General features: G+C 33.8%; 1 long non-coding RNA gene and 1 other non-coding gene across 2 annotated transcripts; one reads left to right on the plus strand and one right to left on the minus strand.

Moving 5' to 3' along the window:
• Positions 1-4,993: 4,993 nt before the first annotated feature.
• LOC116007393 lies at positions 4,994-5,973 on the minus strand. Its single transcript, XR_004095247.1, has 2 exons — positions 5,675-5,973; positions 4,994-5,592 (listed from the first exon to the last, which is right to left on the minus strand). It is a non-coding gene; the product is annotated as an uncharacterized LOC116007393 (long non-coding RNA).
• A 2,048-nt stretch (positions 5,974-8,021) lies between these two features.
• Positions 8,022-8,103, plus strand: TRNAS-GCU. Its single transcript has one exon. It is a non-coding gene; the product is annotated as a tRNA-Ser (tRNA).
• Positions 8,104-17,716: the final 9,613 nt, after the last annotated feature.

Here is a 17,716-nt window from a genome sequence, read left to right on the forward strand (position 1 = left end):
ATCTATTGGAAATCTTACGAAACCTGTGAAATTGTATTTGATTGAATGTAGTAACCCTAATAAGCTTCCCAACTTCAATCAACTTTCATCTCTCGAGAATTTTTCTTCACAATTGTAGAAAATTACAATATTTTTCATACATAAAGGCAAGTAGTACATATCTAGTGGATTTCAATGAAATACTCTTTATAAGTTGGTATTATAGATCGCGTTTCCCTCATTGATGCAACAACTCGGGTCTTTCTGTTGCTTTTTATTATTTTTTTTTTGAGTTTAAGAGTTAAGAGCAATCTAATTATTCTCATTCCGCTCTTTTTGGAAATGAAGAACATTACTCATTTGAAACTTAGATCTTGCAGCTCTTTGTTAAAAACTCCAAACTTTGCTAATTTAATATGTCAAGTTTGGAGTATTTATACATTTCATAGTGTGAGAAATTGAAAGAGATCCACCTATCTGTTAGAAATCTTATGAAACTTGTTGAGTTGGATCAAATTTGAATGAATCTTTTGACCTTGAGAAGCTTTCTAGCTTTAACAAAGTTTCATCTCTCAAATATATTATCGGTCTCAAAAAATTGCATAAAATTACAAATCATTTCAGAAATCAAGACAAGTACATCAAATATAGTTGAGTTGGATTCATTATATGTAGGGATTATAGAATTTCTCTCATTGGCGCTACAACTCGTTAATATGTGTTAGCTATTTTTTTTTTAAAGTTTTTGTTTATTTATTTAAGAGTTCACATCTATTTGAATATTCTCATTATTCTCTTACGGGAAATGAAGAACATTAACCATATGAAACTTAGATCTTGCAGCTCTTTGTTAGAAACTCTAATTTTTTCAAAGATGTCTTATTTGAAGTATTTATACATTTCAACATGTGAGAAATTGAAAGAGATCCACCCATCTATTGGAAATCTTACCAAACTTGCTAAATTTGATTGGATGGATGTAATAACCTTGAGAAGCTTCACAGTTTTAACAGTTTCATCTTTCAAGAATCTCAAACTTCAAAATTGCAAAAAAAAATTACAAAATTTTTAAAATCAAGACATGCAAGTACATCACATCTAGTGGAGTTGGATTGATTATATATATGTTGGGATTCTAATATCCTTATACTCCTCTTGTAGGAAATGAATAACATTAACCATCTTGAACTTAGATATCTTGCATCTCTTTGTTAGAAACTCTAAATTTGCTAAGATGTTGTATTTGAAGTATTTATACATTTCAGCATTTGAGAAATTGAAAGAGATCAACACATATGTTGAAAATCTTAATTACCATTGCTAAATTTGATTTGAATGGATGTAGTAAACTTGAGAAGCTTCCCAACTTTAACCAAGTTTCATCTCTCAAATATCTCAATCTCAAGAATTGCATAATACAAGTTAATATATATATCTATTTACACAAAATGGTAGAGTAAACCTTTCATATCTACACAACCAACAAGCCTTCTCTCTTTACATTTTAGACCATCCAAGTAAAGTGACTTTTTTTTTTAATGGATGAATGACCCAAAATTTGTTTGGTTTCCATTTTAGGCAATGGATTAGGGATAACCCAAAACTAGGTTGGTCTAGGACATGGCACGCAAATTATGCCGTGGACCCAGGTCCACCTTGCAAGGTGGACCTCGGTCCAATACGATGCCGTTTCACTATATTTTTTTTTTTAAAAAAAAATAAAAATTACTAAACATATAGCCCTGAAATGTGTGAATGTGGAGGTTTCAAATTGTGAATATGGAGTATAGAATTTGTGAATGGAGAGTTATGAATGTGTGAATCTGTAGTAGAGTTAATAGAGTTCTAGCAGCTCTGAAATGTGTGAATGTGGAGGTTTCAAATTGTAAATATGGAGTATAGAATTTGTGAATGTAGAGTTATGAATGTGTGAATCTGTAGTAGAGTTAACAGAGTTCTAGCAACTTGTAGCCCTGTAATGTGTGAATGTGGAGTTCTCAAGTTGTGAATATGGAGTATAGGACCTGTGAATATAGAGTTTTGAATGTGTGAATGCATAACAGTGGTAATATAGTTACTAAACATATAGCCATGTAATGTGTGAATGTGGAGTTCTCAAATTGTGAATGTGGAGTATAGGATCTGTGAATTTAGAGTTTGTGTTCTGTTGTGATGAGGAGCCATTAACGCCGTTAATTTTATTTTTTATTTTTTTTAAAAAAAAATTGTGAAACGACGTCGTATTGAACCCAGGTCCATGGCATAACTACTGGACATGGCATCTATGGGCTTTTTTATTAGGTTGAAACTAGGAGCCCATCCCTAATAATCATAGAGATAGAGGCAAATTATTGTGTGGATCAATGGATCATGGTCCACATAGTTATGTGGATCATGAATATAAGGTGCATTTCTAATATATTAAAATTACATTATTTTTGTACTGAATGTACATTATTTAATAGTATATATAAAATAATGTACTTTCAAATGTACTTTTTAAAAATATACTCCCTCAGTCCCGAATTATGTGTCTTAGTTACTTTTGGCACGCATTTTAAGGCAGTTAAAAGAAACTCTCCCTCTTTATGTTTTTACCCTCAAACGCCCTGACAACTTTGCAATTTCCCATCTCATTCTATGCATTTCTTCATCTTCCTCCAGTAAAGAATTTCTTTATCTCATCTCTACATTTCTTCACCTCTGTTAATCTTTCTTCAATAAACAATTTATTTATCTTCACATAAAATACTGGTATTCTATATATACAAGAATAAGCAAACTGGAAACTGTAGAGGTCCGCGAGACATGAAAGTGGATAATCTCTTCGCATTCAAACATTCAACGAAGTTCCGTCGGCCGAAGAATTCGTCTCCCATATTGAACCGAAGAACGTTCCTACTAAGAACTTAATTTACTGCACTATCTTTAAAAAAATCCGAAAATGAACTCGCAACTTTTTTTTTTTTTTTTTTGGGAAAAAAGGTTTAAAAAAAAAAACAAACAGACTGGGAACTGAAAATACAAGAATACGGCCGGATTGCTGCTTGCGTCGTCAAGTATAGTGAACAAATTTTCTTTGCAAGTCAGTATAGAAAAAAAAAATAGAGAGAGGGGGGAGAATAATGAAGAAAAGATAAGAAGATTAAAAATGGGTAAAGAGATGGGAGGAGGAAGATAAACACAACACTTCGTGATTCGTGAATATATATATATTTGATTTGATAGTATAACCCACTAATAAATACGGAGTACTTGCAAAGGGGCAAAGTGGGAGTAGTAAGAATATAATGATGTTTATTTTTAGAAAGTGGACAATATTTTGGGACGGATTAAAAAGGAAAGTAAGACAGATAAAATGGGACGGAGGGAGTATTTTTTATTTATGGTTCATATAATAATGATTATTGTGATAGATCCTTAGACCAACTAATTGTTATATCATGAAATAGGATCCATCATGAGTATTATGGACCTTGGTCTGGATTATGTACTTACAGTTAACATATTATGTGTTTTCAGTTAATACTTAATAGATTACATATGTTCAATTAACACATTATGTATATTCAGTTATAACTAAATGTACATAATTTGTTAACTTAAAGTATATATACCCCATAATATTTTAATTGTATGTATATAATTTTGACAAAGATTCACAATGCGCGTGGTGTACTTTGGTTACGATATACGGAGTAATTGACATTTGCCAATTTGGACATACATCCATCGTTTGAGCCCATCTTTTCATTTCATTGAGCAAGTGTGTAAGATGAGATGTGCGGTACAACTCTATTTAGGATACCTACCATAAAAGTTAAAATGTTATTGTTAGAAGATGAAGAGTTAATATCCGATTTGGTCTATTGACTATTATGATTTCACTATTTTGGTCATTGATTTTCAAACTTGTTCAATTTCATCCCCAATTAATCAATTATACAGTTTTTATTCAAAATAGTCCTTAGTCCAAACCAAAATAGTCTTGATTATGATCATTTTGATTAACAATGACATAGTTGAGAATGAAATTGATCAAGCTCGAAAGTCGATGACCAAAATGGTAAAATCTTAACAATCAAGGGACCAAATCAGGGATTAACTCGAAGATGAAAATTTAAATGTTTTCAATAATATGGAAAAAACTATTAACTTCTCTAATGGTAGCTTTTGTGTTAAAAGATTTGCGAATCAAGCTGCCAATTTTATTAACTCAAGAACGTGTTTTTAAGTCAAGTCATATGGAATGATTTTTCGTTCATTTTCTTTCTCTTTTTAATGTTTGTCCATTGTCCCATGATTTAATGAAGAGTTAATTCCATTTTTGATCCTAGATTTATATGTGACATTTCATTTTTAGTCTTTTTTTATTAGAATATCCACTTTTGGTCCTAGTATTATTGTGACATGACCAGTTTTGGTCATCCATCAACAAAATCGTTGAAATGTTGTTAAATACAATGATATTTAGATCTTTTTTATACAAAGTAGGTAGACCCACTATATTTTTTATGTTTATTTTTTGAAAAAATCCATAATTGAAGATCGGAATGTCCTTGTACTTAACGAAATTTAAACTATTTTGTTGATAGAGGACTAAAAATGATTACGTCACAATAATACTATGACCAAAAGTGGATGTTCGGATAAAAAAGGACTAAAAGTGGATTGCCACCTATAATTCTAGAGCTAAAAATGGAATTAACTCATTTAATGAATTAATATTATTCTATTAAAAAAAGTGTTAAGTAATTATGATTACAAAGGTTTAGTAAAATTAGTTTTTGAATAAAGTAATATAGATAAAATTAAAACTACAAAAATCAGTATCCTTATGTATATTTATTTAGTTTAATTTTAGCAATGAAGGGATGGATGGTTCATTAATAAATTGGTATGTTTTACATTATATTTTAAATAAAAAACTATTAATTTAACAAAGTTTATTTTTTTAGTTTTTATACAATTTTTAATTAATTATTAGTGTGCAAATATAAAATGATGAAAAAAATACTCACAATATATTTTACTCTTTTTTTAATACTTTCTCAACCTATTGTCTATTGAAGCACAAAAAGTCAATCTCACCTCCATTAAGGCTCAAACTCATGACTTCTTGTATAAGAGAGGTCACTACATGCCATCTAAGCACAAAGCACTTGACATATTTTTCTCTTTAAAACAAAGTAATGTTATCGGGGGTGTTTGGTTATTGGCTTATCAGCAAAAAATTAGCTGATTTGACCAAGAATAGCTTATTGACCAGTCAAATAAGCTGTTTTTGGGTGTTTGGTAAATGGCTTATTGCCATGGCTGATGGGTCCAATAAGCCAAAATACAAAACGTTGGTGTTGGTAGCGTTTCTCATCAGCTGCTTGAAATTTATTTGTAAAATGACACTTCAACCCATGTAAATCCCTAAGCAGATTCACAAGATGGACTTCCTTCTCACTACCAGAATGAAATATGCACGATCAGTGAAGATCAAGAGGGAAAGGATGTCGTCAAGTTCAAGGTTCGCTGTTCAAAGTACCTGTATTGTGTGTGTTTTACTTGGAGAAAGCAGACAAACTGAAGCAATCTCTTCCTTTAGGTTTGAGTGTTCAAGATCTGTAAAGGGGCTTCTTCATTAGTAATATTACTTTTGAGTAGAAATTGTTCACAATCAATTAAACTATTGAAATTGACTAACCGATTCATATTCATCTTCACTGTCATCGGACTCGCCATTTTTTCTTGTCTCTCGCCTGTGATTCTTGCCTCTTATTCATTGTTCCTGTTTTCCTTTTCGTGTCTGATTTGCTGTAGAAGAAATAGGTGGAAGAAATGGGTAGGGATTTGGTGGAGAAGAAAACAAGAAATGGGTAGGGGCTGGATTGGGTTTAGAATTTCCTTTTCGCTTCTGATTTGCTGTAGAAGAAATGGGTGGAAGAAATGGATAGGGATTTGGTGTAGAAGAAAAGAAGAAATGAGTAGGGGCTGGATTGGGTTTAGAAATGGGCTGTGGGTTTGGGTGAAATGGCCATCATAATAATAATAATAATAATATTAATATTAATAATAAGTGCGTGACAGGTTTAAGCTTATTTAATAATTTAATAATAATAATAATAATAATAATAATAATAATAATAAAATTGTAATTATAACTAAAGAATTAAGAAATTAACACAATGTCCTTATAGGTCATTTTACATCCAATCAGCTAAAAGTAAAGAGCTAATTTACCAAACACTTTTTTATAATCAGTTGATACAATCAGCTGGTCAAATCAGTTAACAAAATCAGCTATCAGTTATCAGTTAACCTAACCAGCTACCAGCTATCAGCTATAAGCTGATTGCCAAACACCCCCATTATTCTGAAAATATTTTAAAAGCAACTAACTAGAAATTTGAGATAACTTTTTATGTGTGTTAGACTTAAGCAGGAAGACAAATAATGATTTCAGTAATGAAGAGATAAAATGATGCCAGTTTTGTAAAATAATATGACTAGTAGTGAAAAGAATTTAAAAATTGAAACTTATTCAGTGAAGCGCTACAAGGCGTAGCGTGAGTAAGAGCCTACTTTAAACTGTTAAATATGTACAAAATTAAGTTGATAGTTTATTTATTAGTGTGAGTAAGAGGTTACTTTAAACTCTTCTATATTTACTAAATAAAGTTGATATATAGTTTATTTATTAGTGTAAGAGATTAAGAGGTTACTTTAAACTCTTCTATATTTACTAAATTAACTTAATAGTTTATTTATTAGTGTAAGTAAAAGTCAAGATAAACAATCAAGGAAGCGATAATCAACCAAGACCTTGAGGCACAAGGTCGACCATGAGGCGTGAGGTCGGCGCGAGCACCACGGCCAACCACAAGGCATGAGGCTGAGTTTAGCACCACAGTCGACTTCAAGGTCGACTAAGGAGGAAAACCAAGAACTTAGCACATGGGCCACCTTTGATTTATTCTTAAGAGGAACACCATGTAAGGAGTCAATGAGCTAAGCCCAAGGGCCTTAGTGGTGGCAAGGAGATACTTAAGTTAACCACAATATATGAAAACAACAAGCACGAGCAAAACAAGAGGGGTGAATGCAAATCTCCGTACTTGGGGGCCAATTGGCCTCGGCAATACCCTAGGCCGCACCGAGCAACCGGCCAACCTCATTAGGGGCCCAAGAACAATATCAAAGGGGTCACCTAAGAAAAAATGATGGCGCTAAGGGCCGAGGAGGCAAATGATCGACCAAAGCCCCATGCTTAGGAACTAATCGGCCTCGACAAAACTCAAATCACTATCAACCACAAACTTCCACCGCTATTATCTATTTCTTTGTTATTGATTTAATTAATTGTGGCCACCTGATTAATTTATTCCATCATACTTAACTATTTGACTATAAACTCAAATCACTATCAACCACAAACTTCCACCGCTCATACTAGCTTAAAACATTGGATGATTGCCCACAGTTCTTCCTCTGCAACACCACATACTTCAATAGAATTAATTTTGAATTTATTCTTTTGATTATCACTCATTTTCAATTTTAGTCATTGATTTTTAAAGCTATCAAATTTAGTCATAGAGTATTGAACATTTTTCAATTGTAATCTATTGTAAGCTTTTTCCTATGTGAACGATTAACATTGAGGGTAAAATTAGAAAATCATGACTATCCACAAACTATTAGAGTAAATCTTGTTCCTTTTGTAGAATCTTAAAATCCAATAAAAAAAACCTCTTCGTAACCTGCTGAATCAAATTGGTTTTCATACAATTGAATGCAAGAATGCTAAGAAATTAGGACTATTGTAAACTATGCCATTGCATTCAAGTAAGCCATCAGGAGAGGGATCTTCTTCTTTGAGAGGTTATGCTTGAAAACACTCCCAAAGAAAATTACACATTCATATTAGTTAAAAGTTATGTTTCCAAAGATTTTAAGATTAATACTTATTTTCTAATTTTTAAATATTTGCTTTTTCATAGGCTTCTGTAAATCCATTTCTAATAATTTGACCAACATTCGTAAACGTCATTGTTGCTTTGGCCGAGTGGTTAAGGCGTGTGCCTGCTAAGTACATGGGGTTTCCCCGCGAGAGTTCGAATCTCTCAGGCGACGAGTATTCTTCCTCACATGACCGAAATGGTTTGCGTATTTTACGCATAAACACGGTAGTTAATGACATCTTGATAAGTATTATAGTGGTTATATTTTACGCATAAACACGGTAGTTAATGACATTTTGATGAGTATTATATCTATCATTGTAATAAGACCCAATAAAGTTAGGGCTTTAATGAGAAGAAAAAATCTTGGTGGTAAATTTTACTTAAATGAATGGTTCATATTGTTTTTTCTATCTACATCTACAATCTTGGGCTCTAACGGGAAGAAAAAAATGTTGGTGGTAATTTTTACCAATCATTATTGCATGAGTCATGGTCCACACAGCTGTGTGGACCATGGTTTATGCAATAATTTGCCAATATTTACTTAAATGAATGGTTCATATTGTTTTTTCTATCTACATCTACAATCTTGGGCTCTAACGGGAAGAAAAAAATGTTGGTGGTAATTTTTACCAATCATTATTGCATGAGTCATGGTCCACACAGCTGTGTGGACCATGGTTTATGCAATAATTTGCCAATATTTNTCTACAATCTTGGGCTCTAACGGGAAGAAAAAAATGTTGGTGGTAATTTTTACCAATCATTATTGCATGAGTCATGGTCCACACAGCTGTGTGGACCAAAAATAAAAAGTACATTATTTTTGTACTGAAGATACATTATTTTTATACTGTAGATACATTATTTTAGCGTACATTATTTTAGGGTACGTTATTTTTGTACTAAAGGTACATTATTTGATATATGTTGTCAAATAATGTACTTACAGTACAAAAATAATGTACTTTTTATTTTTGGTCCACAGAGCTGTGTGGACCATGGTTTATGCAATAATTTGCCAATATTTNATTGTTTTTTCTATCTACATCTACAATCTTGGGCTCTAACGGGAAGAAAAAAATGTTGGTGGTAATTTTTACCAATCATTATTGCATGAGTCATGGTCCACACAGCTGTGTGGACCAAAAATAAAAAGTACATTATTTTTGTACTGAAGATACATTATTTTTATACTGTAGATACATTATTTTAGCGTACATTATTTTAGGGTACGTTATTTTTGTACTAAAGGTACATTATTTGATATATGTTGTCAAATAATGTACTTACAGTACAAAAATAATGTACTTTTTATTTTTGGTCCACAGAGCTGTGTGGACCATGGTTTATGCAATAATTTGCCAATATTTACTTAAATGAATGGTTCATATTGTGTTAATTTTAGTAATTTTTTATGATTTACCTTCTTTACCCTCTATTATATTATTTTCTCCCCTTAAATAGCCAACATTCCGTTAGTATAAATTTTAGTAACGGAATATTTCGTTAACTTTTAACTTACCCATTAATTTTTATAAAAAAAATGTATTAGGTTCGAATCTCATCCTGATCTGAGTTGACATAATTGTTAAATATATACTATGAATATGTTAGAGTATATTATTGAAAAGTAAGTACCCACTCTATTACTCTTATTAAATTATTAAATAAATTAGTAGCTACAACAACAAAAATAATGCATATGCATTTAAAAATTAATTATTAAAAATTTAAAAAGAGATATAATTTCATTAGTTATATTGTCTCTATTTTCTACATTATCAAAAAATTAAAAAAGATATATAATTTCATTAGTTATATTGTCTTTAGTTTATAGAATTAATACTAGCCAAGATCCCTTGAGTATAGTGGTTTTGCCATCTATTGTCCTAAACTTTCAAATCAACCCTCCGTCATATGCTATGGACCCGGGTCCAACTTGCAAGGTGTACCCAGGCCCATATTCATAATTTAAAAACTCTATATTCACAATTTTAGAACTTTATATTCACAATTTTAAATCTCAATATACAAAATTACATTACTCAATATTCACAATTTTTGAACTCTATATTCACAATTTTGTTATATACATTCAAAAATTGTGTTATACTACTGAATATAGAGTTGTGAAATTGTGAATATAGATTTCTGAAAGTGTGAACATAGAGTTCTAAAATTGTAGACATAGAGTTATGTAATTGTGAATATATAGTTCAAAAATTATGAATATAGAGTTAAAAAATTGTGAACATAGAGTACTAAATTTGTGAACATAGAGTACTAAATTTGTGAACATGGACTTCGGTCCAAGGTGGACCCGGGTCCATGGCATAACAACTGCCTCGGTAGTACCCTAGGCCATGTCGGGTAACCGGCCAACCTCATTAGGGGCCCAAGCACATAGTTGTCTCGGCCTCAGCCTCAGTTGGATGACATGGTCAAACCATAACCGCCTGCCTTATTTGCTTGGGGCGGTTATTGGGACCGTCCTTGGTATATGTTTTCAATTGTTTGTCTTGCTTAAACATCACAACCTCTTGTAATCTCATTATACAATTGATTAATACAACACCTTTGTCTTTTCAATTCAATATCTTGTCATATTATCTAATTCTTTATTATTGGTTTAATTAATTTGGGCCACCCAGATTAATTTATTCCATCATATTTAACTATTTGACTATAAAATTGAAATCACTATCAACCATAAACTTCCACCGCCCATACTAACTTAAAACCTTGGATGATCGCCCATAGTTCTTCCTCCGCAACACCACATATTTCAATTGAATTAATTCTGAATTTAGTCTTTTGATTATTACTCATTTTCAATTTTAGTCATGATTTTTAAAGTTATCAGATTTAGTCATAGAGTATTGAACATTTTTCAACTTTAAATTCGGTAATCTATCGTAAGCTTTTTCCTATGTGCATGAACAATTAACATTGAGGGTAAAATTAGAAAATCATGACTATCCACAAACCATTAGAGTAAATGACTATCCACAAACCATTAGAGTAAATCTTGTTCCTTTTCTAAAATCTTAAAATCCACTCAAAACCCCCTCTTCTTAACTTGCTGAATCAAATTGGTTTTCATACAATTGCATGCAAGAATGCTAAGAAATTAGGACTATTAGAAACTATGCCATTGTATTCAAGTAAGCCCATCAAGAGAGGGGTATTCTTCTTTGAGTGCTTTTAGGCAACATAATTATTAATTTATTATGATGAGTTAATTCCTGTCCATTGGTAGTAGCTCTTCTCCACTTCACATTTCCAAAATCTGATGATGCATACCTCTATGTTAAGGTGAAAGCAGTTTATGTGGATGAAGTATTTAGTAAAAATTGAATTAGAGCTGCAATTTTTTTTTAAAGAATTGTTAGATTAAAGAAAGTAGGACACGGAGAGAAACAATTTGCACAGTGATCATAATTTTTTAATTTTATCATCAATGTTAATGGTGAAGTACAATTTAAAAAATCCAATATTTCAATAACTAAATTTAATAACTTCAAAAATCAAAAGATAAAAATTAAAAATGAGTAAAAGTTAGGTGACTCAATTTTGAATTAACTCACTCAACCCCCGTAAGCTTAACTTGCTTCCAAGTACTTAAAATAATGCACCTCATCAACCCTTATCAGCAATCAAATTAATTATTAAATGCAAAATTGTCCAACTTGAACCATTTGATAACGACACATACACCCAAAATCCATTCCTTATCCATGAGGGGCAAAATTTTCTCACCGTAGTGGATGAATAAATCACAATGACTTAACAACACATTAAATGGAAGGATCAGTGTCAAGTGTCTACAAAGAATCCACTACACTAAGTGTAATTCTCACCGTGCAACTAACAATGCTCAATCATGTAATACTCTTATCTATGTGGTAGATTGTGAACAAGGATTGAGTCACTCTATTTGCACATCATCAAATTTATAATTCCTTCACTTTTTTTCCTACATCTCATCATACACTTTCGAGCTTTCAAAAAGGGTCCCAAATTAATTTTAATAAAATAAATAGGTGTGTGTGTGTATATGTGTGTGTGTGTGTGTGTGTGTATATATATATATAGGATCGCGTTTAAATGCGTACTGGCCGCCCATGAGATAAATGCGGACGAATCACAACGCGCCACGTGTCTGGAATGTAGTTGCACCTAACGTTATAACTAGGTGCACGTCATGTTATAACTAGGTGCACATAGGTGCATCCAGGTGCATAAATGTTAACAAGGTAAATTGCACCTGCAAGTGAAAATAGGTGCACCCGTGCAAGTAAAATGTATTACAAGTGCAAGTAGATTGTACAATGAGCATCAATACTAAGTGCACCTAATGTTATAACTAGGTGCACATAGGTTGCAACCAGGTGCATGAATGTTAACAAAGTAAATTATTTGCACAAGTGCAAGTAAAATGTATTGCAGATGCAAGTAAAATGTATTACATGTGCAAGTAAATTGTACAGTGAGCATTAATACTAAGTGCACCTAATGTTATAACTAGGTGCACCTAGGTTGCACCCAGGTGCATGAATATTAACAAGGTAAATTACTTGCATTTGTAAGTGAAAGTATTTGCGAAAATATGTGCATGAATATTAATAAGGTAAATTACTTGTACTTGTAAGTGAAAATAGGTGCACTTGTAAGTGAAACTAAGTGCACTTATAAGTGAAACTAGGTGCACTAAAGTTCCAGTTATTTACGAAAATGTCACCGCGTCATTTTTTTTAAAATTGCATCTGATTCGTTGATCTGGACACGTGGACGGCTGTGGAGCGTTTTCATTTCTTACCTGGGCGACAGTTCGCATGGAAGTGCAACCCTATATATATATATATATATGAAAGAAAAATAGAACAAGTAAAAAAAAAAAAAAGAAGTAAAGAAAAGCTACCAAAGCTACAATTTGGTCGCTTTCCTTTGTCCTTTGCAATGTAAAATTTGCAAGACGTGTAAATAACGAAAATAAAAAGAAAATAATATTTTACGCAAAAGCATATCACATTATTTTGTACGGAGTAATTGAGATGGAACATCCTAAAAATTAACTCACTCAACCGTCCCAATCAATCTGCGATCACATCTCAAATCACACCTACGCCCCCTGCTTGTCTCGTTAATCATTTGTAGTAGCAGTTGCATTTTAACCTTAACTTGCTTCCAAGTACTTAAATGAATGCACCTCAACCTCATCAGCTCTTTTTTTTTTTTTGAAAACACCTCATTAGCTCTTATCAACAATCAAATTAATTAGGCTAAAGTGCCATCCCGCACCATGAACCATAAGCCATTTGTCATGCCGCACCCTGGACTTTTATAAGTGACTATTCGAGTCACAAACCAATTTTTTTTCCACCTAGTCTGTTTAGCCAGTTTCCCTGTTGCCTAGGTGACATGGCAGCGGTAAAAGTGTGATGTGGCATTGTTCCTCCTTATTTCCAGTATTAATATAGAACACATTTGTCATTCACCTTCTATACAGTTCTCGATTTCATAGCTCTGGGTGCACAGCTACTTGCTTCGTCCGACGACGCAATCAGACACCACCATTTCCTCCGGCGAGAAGCTATTCTTGGATGAAACACTCAGCGGTGAAGATGTCATCTTCCTCGAATACATGTCGAGTGAGAGTAAACATGAATTATGAACCTAGTATTTATTGTAATTGTGGGTTGAAAGCTCCTATTTGCACAAGTAGAGAGTCGGGAAAGCAATTCTTTGGGTGTCAAAGATGGAAGGTAAGAGCTTTGTCATCTTGTGAATGAATTTTGATTTTGAATTGATAAAGTTAGGGTTTTCTAAAATTTGTGGGTTTTTTTCGTAATTGAATTGTGTAGGATGGGAATGGATGTGGCTATTTCCTTTGGAAGGATCAAAATGCAAGGAGGTGCGAAAGTGAGCAAGATGACCTAAAGAATCTAGTGGTGTCTTTGAGGAGTGAATTTGAAGGTGTGAGAGCACTCATTTTAAATGAGTATAGTGCAATGAAAAAGGAAAATCAATTGTTAAGGATGAAGTGTTTTTTTATGTTAATTGTAATTGTGGTGATGCTTTTAGCCAAAAATTGTAGTTAGAAAATGTAAAACGTTGTTAAGGTTGTAATGAAATGTTCCAAGTTTGCTGTTTCACTTTCCAGTAGCCATTTCCAGTAGCCATTTACTGTCTAAATGTGTTGTTTGGTTTTAGTCCACTTGACTGCCAGATTGTTTGGCATAATTTGTTTCAATTTGACTGCTTCAACATACACAGTTCACTGCTAGACTGACATACAAACTTAACATACAAACTGCCAAAGTTCAGCTCAATTTGACTGCTTCAACTTAACATACAAAGTGACATATACATTGTCAAAAACTGTCAATAAGTTGTTGGTCAAATATACAAACTGTCATACAAACTTAACTGTCAATAAGTTTTGCCAAAAACTATCATACAAACTTAACTGTCAAATATAGCACAATACCAACATAATTCAACAGCTATTTTAGTAGCAAAAAAACTGCCAAGGACAGTAGCAAAACACATACAATAATCAGTAGCTAACAACAAACTACAAGTACTCTAATTATTCAATCTGCTAGCATCTTCAAGAGTGCTTTCTTGAGTTCCAACAGTGTTTTCTTCAGCTCCTCTGGCTCTAACAGTAGCAGGCCCAGATGCTCCTACTTGGCTTGACAAAGTTGGACAAAATCTTTTGTTGTGCCCTTTCTCCTTGCACAGTTGACAGGTCATTACTCTTCCTTTCCTTGACAGCTTTCTAACCTCTGTACTCAATTTGTTCTTGTCTTTGTTCTTTTCATCATCTTGAAGCTTTCTTTTTTTCTTTGGCCTTCCAGTCATCTTCCTTGGGACTGGAGCATGGATCTCACCTCCTTCAGTTCTTGGCCAAAACATTTCTCCATTGATTGGCTCTATGACATGCTCATAGGTCTTCAAGTACTTATCCTTACTATACCACCCATGAATGTACTCATCTGGTTGATGGCCCTTGTGAAATATAGCACAAATGGAATGAGAGCATGGCAACCCTGTCAACTGCCATAGTCTACAAGAACAGGTCCTCATCTCTAAATTCACCTTGAATTGAAATCTTCCTTTTTTGACTTCATATCCATCAGCTCCATTATAAACAACTTCCCACTCTGCACTTCCAAGTATGTCCTCATTCAATTTCTTCATCACAAATGGCCCATAATTCCCACTTCATCTACCAGCAATTGTCTTCTTCTTTGCAATCCTCTTCATCACAGATACTCTTATATCCTCTAGCATTGGAATAATGTTTTTGGACCTTGCATTCAACAATGTCTTGTTGAATGCCTCACTCAAGTTGTTATCCACCAAATCACATTTGACATCATCTTTGAAGAAGGCTTTGCACCAAAACTGCATAGGGTACTTCTGTAGATCTTGAAGTGCTGTACCATCTACCTTCTCCAAAGCTTTCAAACCTTCTGCAAGTAGTGATTGATTAGGGGTCTTAGCAATCTGCCAGAAAAGCCCCTTTAGAACCTTCCCTTTGTGCTTCTTACTCCGGTTGGCATGGACATGCCTAACACAATTTCTGTGCTCAACTCCAGGGAAGACTTCTTGTATGACAGTAGATAACCCCTGCATATTCAGATTGAAGTTAATAATATCATGAATATTGTAACTGAACAGATTTAGCAAAGTCAAGTATTCAATTGGAGTTACCTTTTGCTGATCACTCATTAAGGTCCATTCAGTGGGGTCCTCAATGCACAAATCATCCTTCAATAGCTTCAGAAACCAGCTCCATGATGAGTTATTCTCAATCTCAACTACAGCCCAAGCAATGGGGTACATTTGATTGTTCCCATCTCTACCCACAGCACTGTGTATTTCACCCTTTAGTTTCCCCTTCAAAAAGCAGCCATCCAGTCCAATGAACCTCCTACAACCCTCTAAAAAAACCCTTCTTCACTCCAGCAAAACAAACATATATTCTCTCAAATACCAAAGGTGAATTCTCCACAGTACTTGTTTTTATCTTCACTATACTCCCTGGGTTAGAATTCAAGCACTCTTGTGCATAATCTCTTAGCCTTTTGAACTGGCTTTCATACCCAATATCTAGCTTCTTCAAAATCCCTGCAATTGCTCTTCTACACATACTGATAGTTACATTCAAATTCAGTTCAGATTTAATGTCCTTGCTCAGCTCTGAATACCCAATACTTGGATTTTGCCTCACCTTCTCTTCAAACTTCCATTCAACCCATTTCTGACTAACTATCTCTAAGCTAAACTGAGAGTTGCATTTATGCTCCAACATAATGGATTTCACCTAAAAGCACCTAGTTCTTTCTTCCCACCCTGCACTAACATGAAACTCACACCCCTTTCCTAGGCATTCAACCCTAACATATTTTAACCCATTCTTTTTCCAAAATAAGCCTCTCTTTGTGTGTACAACATATGAAATCATAGCAAGCTTAAATTGCACATTGTCATCAAAGTACATACCTAATTCAATAAAAGGTAGATCTGATTTAGGGTTGTACTTAGGGTGTTTATCGTTGTACTTTGATTGCACCTCAACCCCATCCTCATTCTCTAAATCTGCTTCAACTGTTGGAGGATCTTGTGAATCATAATACACTGAATCTGCATCATCTCCTAAGGGATTTCCATCTGGTAGCACATAAGGTGGTATTGGTACATCATCTACTCTACCTTTTGTTTTTCTCTTCAGCCCCCTTTTCCTTTCTATGTGCTCACTGTCACTTGTTAAGTGCTCACTGCCACTGGTAATGTGCTCACTTCCAATGCTTAAATCAGTATCCTACTCACTGTAATAAGCACTCCCTAGTCCAGAATATGCTTTTGCCTCCTCACCTCTAAAATCATCCCCTGGTTCTGCCTCCTCACCTCCAAAATCATCCCCTGGTTCTGCCTCCTCACCTCTATAATCAGCCCCTAGTTCTTCCTCCTCACCCCTAAAATCAGCTTCTAGTTCTGCTTCCTCACCCCCTATGTTAGCCTCTACTTCATTCCCCTCATCCTCAACTTGATCTACACTACCCCTTTCAGGCCCAGGTAAAGATAAAGCACCCACCTCAGGCTCATCTATCCCATGTTCTACATAAATCTCACACCTTTTATTTTCACTTGCAATCTGAGCTAAGTGGAGACTAGTAGCATCATTATGAAGTACTTTTAAAGCTGTAAATGGTTATGTGGTCAACTTATAAGTCAGTGAGGATATTTTCCAATATCTTTGGTCTTTTATATACTTAACTAGGTGGGGATAACATATTAAGTCAAGGTCCAAGTGCACTACTTCAGTCTCACCATTCACATATGTAAGCATAGGGTTTTGCATAAAATTTCCACCATGATGAATAATTAGTTCCACACTTTCACACATCCTGGAAAAAAAATCAATGCATATTTAAACATAAAAGCAACACCACACCACACTGTCTCACTTTATACACACAATGCAGTATACCAGGACCACTACATCACATTCAAATACTTTGGCACAAAGCAAAAGACATACAGCAGGCAACAGGACCCACTACATCACTTTAATCAAATACAGCAGACAGTAGGACCACACCACATCAAAATCAATGCAAAATCTATACTTTAATCAAAGCAAAACCAGGACCACAACACATCATATTCAAAGCCTTTTCACAGCATATTCGCATATACTTCTCAATTACCAAATTCCTACACTATTCGCATATATAGTCCTACGTACCTTACTCGTCCTTCGCATA

Source organism: Ipomoea triloba, chromosome 15 (genome assembly GCF_003576645.1).
Source record: "Ipomoea triloba cultivar NCNSP0323 chromosome 15, ASM357664v1".
Lineage (NCBI taxonomy): Eukaryota > Viridiplantae > Streptophyta > Magnoliopsida > Solanales > Convolvulaceae > Ipomoea > Ipomoea triloba.